This window comes from Ctenopharyngodon idella, chromosome 18 (genome assembly GCF_019924925.1).
Source record: "Ctenopharyngodon idella isolate HZGC_01 chromosome 18, HZGC01, whole genome shotgun sequence".
Lineage (NCBI taxonomy): Eukaryota > Metazoa > Chordata > Actinopteri > Cypriniformes > Xenocyprididae > Ctenopharyngodon > Ctenopharyngodon idella.
Window position 1 is genome coordinate 23,614,925 of NC_067237.1, and position 13,591 is coordinate 23,628,515.

The following is a 13,591-nucleotide window of genomic DNA, read 5'->3' on the forward strand; positions in this document are numbered from 1 at the left end:
CTTTATTCATTTATGCAACCGCCAAAAACACAGTATGCATTCCACAATATTTTAATTCTTCTCTTAATACTTGCCAAAACAATTGACGGTGATCTACAGCTTCATCTAAAAAGTTTCGCTGTTTCCTTTGAAAGGAAACGGCTTGTTTTCCTTTTTTATACAGTGCCACAAAATCATTCCTAGTTGTTTGGGATTCGCTATAAACGTATGCATAATCATTCGAAATTTAATAACAGACAGGGTAAAACAAAAACTCTTATTGTTTTGAAATTGAAGCTACAGTGTGTGGGATCGGCAGTCATATCCTAGCTGGTAAACAGAGCCATTATCGCTAATGATAGAGTGTGTTTGAATACAATGTGCATTAGGATGAAGTGTGGGTTTCATCCAAACAGATCCTGCGAGCCCATAGCAAGTCGCTTGCACAAGCAAAGGCCCCGTGTTAACTATTATTAGTAGTATTCATCTCCACCCAAATTAAGACTAAATCAGCTGACTGAACTAACTTAATGACCCAAGCACATTGCAACACATCATGGGGAAAAGGTTCATGAGCGGAGATGAAAAAAAAAATGAGGATAAAGCTTGTGTACTTTAAGAAAGAGACATACAAACCAGATGCTTACAGAGCTACAGGCCAAATCAACAAGTCTGTTTGCTTTTCTGCACCAAGGTGAATCCCTGATACATCGTCCATATTAGCATATATGACATCAGCTGGTCTATACTGTATTATACTCAAGGTTTTTCTTCAGGGGTAATACCTGTGTGTATTTCATTCTTTTTGATATAGAACACAAAATAAGATATTTTGCACAGTATCTCAGTGGGTTATTGTCCATATAATGAAAGTCAAAGGGGTCCAATGTTGTTTTGAACCCCACTGACTTTTATTGTACGGGCAAAAATAGTTCTTTAAAATCTGTCTTTTTGTATGCGTGTATTATGCAGAAGAAAGAAATGCATGTATATCTACTGTTTGCATGGATACATAAAAGAATAACTAAAGTGGTTTCGCTTCAGGACCCAGATTTACCAGACTTAGCAGGAATAATACCACATTTCATTATTTACGTTTATTCATTTTTCACCCTCACTGTTTATGACCCTAACTAAAGACTTGCTACACATTTTTGGGTCACGACCCACCAGTTGAAACTGACAATATCCACTAGGATAAAATAGAAGGTAGACAGAAGCAGCAGACAATCCAAAAAAAAAACATGTAAAACAAAACCTTCCAGGACACTTGATCCACCAAACAGTTTCAAACAAGACCTCCAGTGCTGATAGCTGCTGTCTTTTGCCACCCAGTGAAATCAACATTTATAAGAGTGGTAATGAGCATTTTCCTTCCCGCGTGACAGCGCTAAAGCAGCGCTAATTACATTAGCATGAGCTATGAAATATGAGCTAGCTGACACGCAGTTCCCTCAGAGGATGATGAAGGAGCAGGCCGATTTTTTAATAAACACGGTGCTGGCGAAATATCATCTCCTAACTGCCTTTGTATCGAGCTGCATACACTTCTTCTGCCAAGATCCACCACTGACTCCCTAGGAATTTATGTACAAATAACTACTTTTTAATAGCCCTGTAATGTGATTTCCTGCCAAAGAAATATTCAAATAGCTTTCAAAACCAGTACAGTATATTATCAGCCCCAAGCTAAACTGGATGTGGAAGGGTGAAAAAAAGAGAGACAGATTATTTTTTACTCTGTAATTATTATACCATTGTCATCTGTGGGAGAGGAAGAAAGACAGGGCAATACTGCATCAGTTTCACTAGGGAGTACACGGCGTCGTTTTCTAAGAATCAAGTACAAAAACACAAACAGTAATTGTCGCATTTAATTACCCGAATCATTTACTTTGCCCCATCACATTTATCACACGTATTTCTCATTGGATTACAAAATAATGTCTCTTTCATTAAGGACGATTGGAAATGAAAAAAAGGCTGTACAACAGCTTATGTGTATGTGTACATTTTAAATTGCTTACTAAATGCAAATAGGTGCGTGAACTCTGCAGCATAATGCGCATATGTGGTTATTATATTTTCTGAGTTTGTGACCCCAACTTTCTTTTATGTGGCCTTAATGAAGCAACCGCAGGCTTTTGAGACCACTGTGACATTCGTTTGAGTGTCACTGAAAGAATTTCACTACTTCTCATGTGACCATTATGGTACCATGGACTGCAGAACTGAATTAATTGCCTTGGCACTGTGGCTCTGTTTCCATTGTTTTGCTTTCCATTTAGACTAGGGAGCGGTTGCAAAATCCCAGAGTGTATTGCATATGTGTGTGCCAGCAAAACACAGAAAACAAAAGAAAAATATGAAATGAATTTGTGGAGAACAGTATAATTAAAAAGATCTGTTTGATTCAGGGACAAACAAAAATAATGAAACAAAAACCCTAAAAGCAAGACCACATTCATAGCTCACCAGAACCATGGTGGAAATTTTCTGTAACATCTGAATTGAGGAAATTATCTATAGCCCCCTAGAGTAAATAAATAAATAAATAAATAACATTCCAAAATATTTCAAATATACACTATTGTTCAAAAGTATAGGGTCAGTAATTTTTTTTTACATGTTTTTGAAAGAAGTCTCTTATGCTCATCAAAGCTGTATTTAATGAATCAAAAATACAAGAACAGTAAGACTGTGAAATATTTTTACCATTTAAAATAACTCTTTTCTGTTTTCCTAAATGTAATTTATTCCTGTGATGGCAAAGCTGAAAGTGAGTGTCACGATCCTTCAGAAAACATTCTAATATGCTGAATGTGATTTGGTGCTCAATAACACTTATTAACAATGTTGAAAACAGTTGCTGCTTAATATTTTTTAATATCTCTCTCTTTTTAAACAGTGCTAAATGTTTACAGGATTTTTTGAAATGTCTTTACTGTCCCTTTTGTTCAATCTGAATTTTCAAATTTAAAGGTTTAGTTCACCCAAAAATGAAAATTATGTCATTAATTACTCACCCTCATATCGTTCCAAACCCGTAAGACCTTCATTCAACTTCAGAATACAAATTAAGATATTTTTGATAAAATCCGATGGCTCAGTAAGGCCTGCATCGCCAGCAATAACACTCCCTTTTTCAATGCCCAGAAAGCTACTAAAAACATATTTACATATTTATACTACAGTGGTTCTACCTTAATATTATAAAACGACTAGAATACTTTTTGTGCTTCATGAAGCCTTGAAGCTTAATGAATCATTTGTTTTGAATCAGTGGTTCGAAGCGTGTATCAAACTGCCAAAGTCACGTGAACTACTGAAGTTTCAAAACACTTATGATGTAACGAAGCCTCATTTACTAAAATCATGGGATTTTGGCGCTCTGAACCACTGATTCGAAACAAATGATTCATAAAGCTTCAAAGCTTCATGAAGCAGTGTTTTGAAATCGCCCATCACTAGATATTGTGGAATTGAGTCACTGTTTTGTTATTTTTGGTGCACAAAAAGTATTCTCGTCGCTTTATAATATTAAGGTTGGACCACTGTAGTCACATGAACTGTTTTAAATGTTTTTAGTAGCTTTCTGGGCATTGAAAAAGGGAGTGTTATTGCTGGTGATGCAGGCCTTACTGAGGCATCGGACTTTATCAAAAATATATTAATTTGTGTTCTGAAGATGAACAAAGAGGTGGAACGAAATGAGGGTGAGTAATTAATGACTGAATTTTCATTTTTGGGTGAACTAACCCTTTAAGATATTTCTTCTGTTAAACCTTCAAAATATATTACAAATTAATTGCACAGGGGCAAGAAAACACACTGCCAAATGTATTTAAATAAAACATTCTTAAATTTATCTCAAAATATACATTTTTGCCATTCAGGGAATTAGTAATCCAGACACCAACACTTCAGTTCAAGTGCTCAACACAGTGTGTGTGAAATTGTACGGTAATGCTTTCTGGAGATGAGACTCTTCACAGCAGACCTCCAGGAACCCAAAGAGAGCCGAATAACCCAGTGGCCTCGCCCAGGCCATGCGAGCCAATCAGACCTGTGGGCTCGAATCTCCCAATACACCACCTCCGCCCAAATGGAAAAGAGTCCCAAGCTGTTCTGTCAAGCATCTGTGTGTATGTGACAACTTGAGAGTATGTGTGAGTAAAATAAAGCCTGATGTGCGAGTGATTTATAAAGTGCAAATGTTTTTATTTTTGACAAAAACAATTAAATGTGCATGCTGTATTAGAAAGAAAGCATGAAAATATGTGCACTCTTATGGACAACTAATGTCCTTGGCCCCTCTCTGAGCGTGTGTGTAAAGCATCAGGAGTGACTTTGACAAGCTGATAATGGGGCTCTTTTTGGGGGGCTGTGCTGTGTGCAGCCCCCTCTGCACACTGGGCTTATCTGGCTCTCTCTGGGGAAGTGGACAGAGAGGGAAAGAGAGAAAGAAAGATAGAGGTTCTCAACTGACGCTTGCGCCCTTATCGCTCTGACAGCCGCCGTTTACAGAAGAGCGGAGTGCCAGTCAGATCATTTACAGGAACAGATTAATACTGCCCAATGTCTCTCTCCCTTTCACACACACACACAGGTTTGTCTGACCACACACACACACACACACACACACACTTCCTCCTTTCTTCCTATCTCTTCTCACTTTAGACTGTCTCACACTAGCCTTTGTGCACTGCAGTGTGTGCGCTGTGAAATAGATGCAGTCTATATCGAGACTCACTCAGAATTAGTGATGGGAAATAAGAGACCACATTAATTCAAGTGTCTCACTTAAGTGAGGACTTGTACTTTCCAATTCTACCAACTTCTGAGAGTAAATAGCTAATGTTTACTGCATCAAATGCATGCACAGACAACAGACAGACAAACAGCGTGAGACAGACAGACAGATATATATAGCCCATCAGTAAAAAGAGTAGGAAATGGTGCGTTGTAGCTCAAGCTGCGAGTTAGCTCTGCATAAAGACGCAGATACGCGTATGTACAACTGGCTAAACAATGGTCTGTAATGTCTGTATAAAAGGTGTTTTTACTGCATTTGAACATGTGGCACTCTTGGTATTGCTCAAGGATCTTTCTGCGCATGCTCTCAGGCGAAAGCGCTTCTTTAGAGAGCGTCACGTGAAAGAAAAACGAAAGAAAACGGTAAGCGGAATGCCCTTATATGGAAATGGTTTGGGTGCGTTTTATGTAAATTACTTACCTCAGGCAAGCGGTCGCTCATTTATAACTCCAAATTCAACAACTTTAGAACAAGGTTAAGAACAAATTCACGTGCGTACACACGTGTTGTGATATAGGCGGAACGTTTTCGTAAAAAAGTTCAAATGTGCATATAAATACGAATAGTGTATGCATTTATTAGTGAATGAGACCCAATGTCAGGGTAAGTAGAACTACTGTCCCAAACCGGGAGAAAAAAAAATTGTTGAGGCATACTTTGATTTTCATGCTAAATAAAAAAATTAGTGCTTTAAAAAGTTTGTTATATTATGTGAGAAACAATACTCTTGATACAACATCTTTTTACCCCGTGCTATGCAGCAGAGTTTGGGTTTTGACTGACCAGCTAATCTGTAGCAGAAAATAATTCCTGAAAGACACCAAAACCAATATGATTTGTTCTGTTAAGCACAGTAAGATTTTTTTTATATATCCTCTTTTGCCTTCTCCATCCCTCCTTATTGCTAAGGCTTCCAAACACCCCTCATCTAAACTCTCTCCCCCCTCTCTCTCTCTCTTGCTCTAATGAATCATCCAGAACTTTTCCTTCAAAGAAAGATGATAAAGCCCCTCTGGCACAAACACATATTGCATGCATTCATCACCACACAGATTTAAGGTATGTCAGCTTGCACCAACAGCACCAGCAATCGTGCACACACACACACACACACACACACACACACACACACACACACACACACACACACACGGTTTAATATATCTTCAGTTTAAGAGGAGCCCATGGTGCTCAGTCTCCACAGATCGGTTTCAATCCTAAGTCGCTGCTGTGTGGTTGCCCACACGCGCCGTGTCCACTCCTGGCCATCTCAAAGCCTTGATGCTGCTGTCAGATAAAGACACAGCTCTATTCTGCTGTGGACAGATGAGGCGGCGAGTAGACAGGTAGGCAGGCAGCAAGCGTGGAAAGGGCAGACGGAGAGCTGAATACTCATCCAAGGATCCACACACAACAGCTGACTGGTATTCAAGATCTCACGCACTGTACAGAGCAGGGCAGAATGCACAAACATTAGTGCTCCTTTTTCTGGACATGTACACACACACACACAGTGCCACACACACACACACACACACAGTGCAACACACACACTCTCTTAACTAAAACTTTCCTTTATCAGCCTCAAAGCGTCTTTGAACCCTGAGAAAGTAGCACTTTCATTTAATTGCAGCCTGTCACATATTTTAAAGAAGCTGCTTGGAAGGGTGACAATACATCAATCTCTTTAAATTTAAAGAAGTGAGAGAAAAAGTAAAAGAGGAAAAAAAGCAGGTGGCGGCAAACAGTAGTCCAGGCCTATTGAAGAATCTTTCTCATTTCCAAAACCTATTGAGCTGCCTACTGAGGGAGAAGTTTAAGGGAATATAGGCATGTTTCAGACATAAAGGCTGTGGCCAAATGGTATCCAACTTAAAGGGATAGTTTACCCAAAAAATAAAATTCTTTAATTATTTATTCAATCTCATGTCAATCCAAACCTGTATGACTTTCTGTCTTCTGTAAACACAAAAAGATTTGTCCATACAATAAAGGTCAAATGGGTCTAAAACAACAATGGATAAAGCAGCCTTTATTTGGATTATGAATTGAATTCATTCAATACTACAAAGCATCAAACTGACCAGAAAAGAACCTAATTGAGTGAAATAAATTTAATTGCTTTGTGCTTCATAGGTCTAACTGCGGTTCACAATGTAAAAAAACAAAATACTACTAAATATACCAATGCCATTAAAATAACAGTATAACAATCATATGACTGATATGACTGTGTCTCTCACACACAAATGCTTGTTGACATTATTTATAGCAACAGCTGCAGTATGCTTTTTGTGTTTTATCACACCAGCTTTAGTTTCAATAAAGTCTATGCTTTAGACCTACTGTACTATTTTATATATATATATATATATATATATATATATATATATATATATATATATATATATATATATATTTATTTATTTATTTATTTATTTTTTTACAACAACAACAACAACAACGTGTGATTATAAGCAGCTCTGCAAATAATTACACATGTACTGCATGTACTTCATTAGTATTAATCAGTCCTGTATAATTAACCCTGATCTAAAGTGTGAATGTATAATCTTTTCCCAATACCTTGTTTGCCAAAGTTCCTGAGCTAAACTTTGAACTTTTGTGGTGGATTTGTGTGTATGTGTACTGTATGTTTGCCAGTAAGCTGGAAGATAGTTGGTTTGACTCTTCACTTTTTCTCTGGGGAGAAATCTGTCTCCTTTTGTACTTAAACTCTTAAATGTTTTTATTTGAAATGATTTTGACCGATGGGGTCAAAATTATGCTGTTTTGTCTTCTGAAAAATAACTTGTTTTAAACATTTCATAATACATCTGCCTTTAGACTTCTCCATAGCTAAACATTTTTTGTCAGTAATGGGAAATGTTTTTGCTATATTTTATGGTCCTTATAATATCATACCATTTTTCAATGTGAACTCTCAATTTTACTCTATGTATTTATTTTGTCACTATGTGTTGGATTTAACACTTATGGATACTTCGTGGAAGAGTCTTTTTTTTTTTTTTTTTCCACTGTATGGAAATGAAACTGGAACTGCCTCAATATCTGTAATTATAAAATTAATAATTATAATTATTATAATTACTATGAATTATAGCATTATAGGAATAATTATATATAAGAATTATTAATTAATAATAAAATAATGAAGAAGAAGAAGAAGAAGAAGAAGAATTGTATTGTAAGGCAACAGCTATCAGTGTTGAGTGTTATGTCCTATCAAATCACAATACAAGACAATATGCCAGACAAGTGAATGCTTACCCTATTCCTATGAAAATTCTATAGTCATTCCCAAACAACAAATGTCAACTTCTGTTTCTAATCCCTTTCATATATTAAATTTAAATTTTATATAAAATTACTGTGCCTTAATGAGGGACAGAAAGTCAAATCTGTTTACACATTAGCAACACATAAGCAAAGGAAAATCTGAAAGCTCTGGTTTGATTGTCACCGACACACAAAACAAACAATACAAACTCCAAATATTGTCACTGTAAAGGAACAATTTTCAGAGTAACTGCAGAAAGTAGGAGCAGCAGTTCAGGTCTCTGGTCAAAACTATTTTCTAAACGCAGAGCAATACAATGCGCTCACAGGCTGGCCAAAACTGCAGCTAGACAACAGAGGTCCGGGCAAATCGATACTAATGAATTCTGGGGTTGAAATTCCAGACAGATTTCATTGTGGCCTGGACTTCATAAACAATACATTTTCATTAAGACCTGCAAATGAAAACTTAGTGAAAAACAGCAAGATGGAAAACCACATATATCCAAACATCTGATACTGCAGTGATATTGTTATGTGCTGTGTATTGCATTACAGTCATACACTGACCATGAAACGCTCTCATATTTAGTCTTATGCACATTAAACTGATTGTAGCAGTGGCAGGGATGTATGCACTGTAGTGGCTAGCTCATATAGTTATGTCAACCTCACCTATCAACAAGTCTTACTTTGTGCAAAGGCAAATTAGTTTACTATTGACCAATTTCTAAATACTGATCTGTGTTCTGTGGTGTGGTACAGTAATACAATTAGTATATGGAAAATGTCACTAAAAGACAAAAAGAGAGCAGCAGTGCTAAAAGAGAAAGAATGGACATGATGAATGGAGGTGTGGTGTTGTAGCAACCTTGAAATTACATTGAGGACTGAAAGTCCATATTGTAGTAATCATTGGTTGTGATCAAATGTTTTCTTAGGTTAAAGGGTTTGTTGCAAGAAGGCCAGATGCTTTTTGGATCATTCTCAAATCATGCTGGGTAATATTATCATCAGGTTTCTCACAAACGTGTGCAGGTGCAATTCCTTTATTATTATTATTATTATTTATTATTATTATTATTATGCTGACAATATAATTTGTAATGGAGCAAATTGTATTCAATTAGAAAAATGCAATACAAAGCTTTCTGATTCCAGACTCCACTGACATTTCAGTATAAACTTAAAACAAAGTGACAGATGAAATGTAATACTTTTAAAAATGTTATTCTTGTTACCTCACAATGTCACTAGATGAAACTGATAAAAGCAGTCCAGGAAAACACCAGTCATGTGACCAGCTGCCTGAGATCACTAATGGTTGCTACATGCCATACCACAGGCTCTCTGTGGTGTATTGCTCACTGTATATTCTACTGTTGTCTTTAACAGAAACACTGAGCGATTCTCGCGACAGCTGGAGAATAAAATATCAACCACCCACGCGAGAACCTGCGAGCAGTATCATAAAGGAAGAAATACTGTAGTATGACACACCTGGTACGACTAAACACATGATATAGAACAATTCTGTTTTACACTATTTGTAGCAGATTAACTATAACCCTAACAGTCGGATAATTTCTTATTGGCAATAGCTTACTAAAATGAGTCTTGACATGAAAAGGGAAAGAAAATAAATGGCTGTTTGCTGAACTAATCAAGTGGACTTTAACCCATAGTTCTTAAGTTAAGGAAGTCTATAGATCTGTAAAGCTTTAATTGTGCACTTATTGTTTGCAAACCTGTGTCTCTGAAGATAATAAGGCACTTTGTAGATATCTGCCTCTTTAGTACTGATCGACTCGCATACTCACCTAACAAATAAACTGCCACAATACCACCTCTTAGAAGAGATAAACATGTTTTTATGTGAGTGTTTTGTGGCGTAATCATGATGTTTCATTAACTACAAGTAAACATGTGTAGATTGCACTTGGGAGATGCTGCATTACTCTGAACCGCACGAAGCCAGAGCTAACATTTAAAGAAAGCACCTTAGTGTGGAGTTCATGTCTTAAAAAGCATAACACTTGAATATAAGGCAGATGGTCATTTTAGCAAAATAAACTTCAGAATGGTGGCTACTCAACAAATAATAATAAAAAAAATGAAATATTGATTGGAGTTACCTGTATTTTATCTTAAAGCTTCCACTGAGAAAAAAAAAGTTTATTACAAGGTAAAAAACAATCTGCAAGATGAACAGTGTAACAGTATTATAGTAATGTTTTTGAAGAAGTTCTCAGAGAAGTTCTCTGAGGTCATTTTCACAAACGATTTCTAAAATGCAAAATGCCAGCGGTGTGACATGAGACATTAAGTAGAGCCGGTATTAAATACCGGTAGAAGCATACTGATATGCAACATTGCCATGGACGATGGCAAATATGTGACCCTGGACCACAAAACCAGTCATAAGGGTCAATTTTTTGAAATTGAGGTTTATACATCATCTGAAAGCTGAATAAATAAGCTTTCCATTGATGTACGGTTGTCCAAATGAAGTCCTTAGCAATGCATATCCACTCACAAAAATACATTTTTGATATATTTACGGTAGGAAATTTACAAAATATCTTAATGGAACATGATCTTTACTTAATCCTAATGATTTTTTGCATAGAAGAAAAAAAAAAAAAAAAAAAAAAATTGATAATTTTGACCCATGCAATGTATTGGCTATTGCTACAAATATACCCATGCGACATTTGACTGGTTTTGTGCTCTAGGGTCACATATTAGGAAATATCTGACAGCTGGATAATTGACCAATCAGAATCAAGTATTCCGGAGCTCCGTGCAATAATATTATTATTATTCAACCTTTAAAAAGGCACAATATGTAAGATTTCTGGATTAAAATATCCAAAAACCACTAGAACATGTTTTATATTTTGTTGACCTGTGTACTTACATGATCCCAAATGTTTCCAAGATTGTTTAAATAAGCAATTTTTACTTCATATTACAGTAATGTTAATAAATCTTTAATACATTAGCTCATCCATGAATATGATTTCTGCCCGAGTCCCAGCAGATTCTTTTCCACCGGCTGTAGATGTGAAGACAACACCTCCCATGATTCTGCAAAATCAAGGCATCATCAAGCTACATCTTTGTTTTGAGTAAGCGACCTCTAGCAGAGAAAATTACATATTGTGCCTTTAAATTAATATTATTGTAACCTGTCACCATATCAGGAATTAGGAGGGCATCACCCAAAAGCAGAAATGTTGGCCACAAATAATATAACAATCATTCCCAACACAACTTCTGGTGCTTTAAAACTGCTCAACAGCGAACATTTCACAACAACAGCAAACACATGCTAGTGTCCGATTACAGAAACCAGCAGAATGGCCAACTATTACATTTTAAGACAAATAATTAGTGCATTAAAGATCAAAACTATTCTATCTGCAATGCATTCTGGGAAGCCCTGGACGCCACATTATATTATAAAATATTACGCAAGTTATATCCATCTCCCTTCTCTATTCCATTTGAAATGACTGAAGGATGAATTATCCCTCCAACCCTCTGCATGTTATCAATATGTGTATGCGATATTGCAAGCAGCCAAGGTGAGTTCAGTGGTAAATGCAATTCTCCCTCTTCCTTTGGGAGAGGAGGTGATAATGGAGGTGGATGGTGTGGCCCAAATCACAGATTACAGCTGAATGTATGAGAGGGTCTTTTTCTTCTCGTCTTCTCTCATAGAATGGAGAGATATGTAGAGGTAGAAAGATCAAGGCCACCACACTTACCAGAGTGTGTTATCATCTCTGTGCATCTCAGAACTGTGGAGTGGATGGGGGAAGACTGTAGTAGAGCGTGTTCCCCGGGGAACCTGCCTGAAGGGGTGCGAATGCAGCTATCATGTTGTTCCAATTCCCTCATTCGCTTAAAACATTATCCATCCATCAGTTTTATTTACGAAGCATGCATCTTGAACAGCATCTTGAACAGCAGCAGCACCAGGTAGTAACCTTTGGAAGAAAAATACTGATATTATGGACAGGTAAAGAGCAGTTTCTGACATTGTTAAATATGGAGAATTGGAAACTGGATCACAAAAGTTGATTGCTATTTGTTACTCATTGCTTACATGACTTGGCTGCTGTGTTTCATTCAAAGCGTGTGATGGTACACTTGGAGAAACTGTCTCTATGGGTTACCCTGCTGTGCATTGCTCTTACAGCATGACTGATCTCAGTAGCTCCAGTTTCTGGGTCAACCTTACCATTTATCTAAATGCCTGCTCAACCCAGAGCAAAATGAAAAAGTGAAACTATAGTCATATCAAGATCAAAACGAAAAAGCACTCTGGTCATTCACATACTTTAATGGGAAATACATGTACTGTACATGACAGATTTCACATGCCTCACACAAAATAAAACCCATTACTATTAAATAATAATAAACTATATGCTGTCACTGGAATGGCAAAATAATGTTACACTGTATTATATATGCAAAATTACAGTATATAGGTTATTTGTATTCAGTCAGATGCATTAAATTGATCGAAAGACAGTAAAGACATTTAAAATGTCACAAAAGATTTCTATTTCAAATAAATGCTGTTCTTTTGAACTTTCTATTCATCAAATAATCATGAAAAACCATATCACAGTTTAAAAAAAAAAAAAAAAAAAAAAAAAAACTTAAGCAGCATTTCAACAGCTTTTCAACATTGATACTGAAGATTGGAGTAATGACTGCTGAAAATTCAGCTTTGCCAATAAATTACATTTTAAAATATATTACAGATGAATTTGTTTGCCATGTGGAAAGATTTCAGAATCAGGTTTGAGTTCATTAAAGATCAATGATGCTAAGGTGGTTTGAGTAAGTAGTAAGAGCTTCTAATATATGTAAAATTGAATATTACTGCTGCCCACAAAGCTCAAAAGAATTTTATAAGGCTTTTTATAAGGATATTATTGTGCTTAAAAAAAAAAAAATCTTCAAGGGTAATTTCTATTCCCACTCTTCAAAGTCATTCCAGCCTGTCAGAGATATGGTTTACTGTGATGATGAAAATTGTGATCCACATTGTTATGATTTCCATATCCACAAAACTGCATGATGGTTTAAAGCCTCAAGCTTGTAATGAGATGAGTAAAGAGGTGTTTGTCTTTGTGCCCGTGTGTTCTACCTTATGTGGGTCTGATTAGGGTGGGGTAGAACAAGACAAATTTGTTTCTTTTTCTTAAATGAGATTGCCCAAATTAAGCAAGCTGAATAAAATGTTTCACGAAAATCATTTTGCCAAAAAGCTTCAGAACCACTATCAGGTTCATTCGAAAAGGTCACCTCAAATAACTGTAAACAAGAAAATCACCACTGGATACGACCTACACTTTTAAATATTGATTTCTAAACTGTTAGGTAAAACATTAGTATCATGTAGTTTAAAAATTAATACTTAAACTTGTTTTCTTTGCATTGTTTAAGGTCTGAAAACATGGCATCTTTCTTCAT

At 36.2% G+C, this 13,591-nt stretch overlaps 1 long non-coding RNA gene across 1 annotated transcript in view; it reads right to left on the reverse strand.

The window, feature by feature from the left end:
• LOC127500258 (uncharacterized) overlaps positions 1-13,591 on the reverse strand; it is a 51,523-nt gene that overhangs the window by 16,019 nt on the left and 21,913 nt on the right. Inside the window, exon 2 of the long non-coding RNA XR_007926289.1 lies at positions 11,869-12,090. This is a non-coding gene — a long non-coding RNA (uncharacterized LOC127500258). The remainder of the gene's footprint in view (positions 1-11,868; positions 12,091-13,591) is intronic.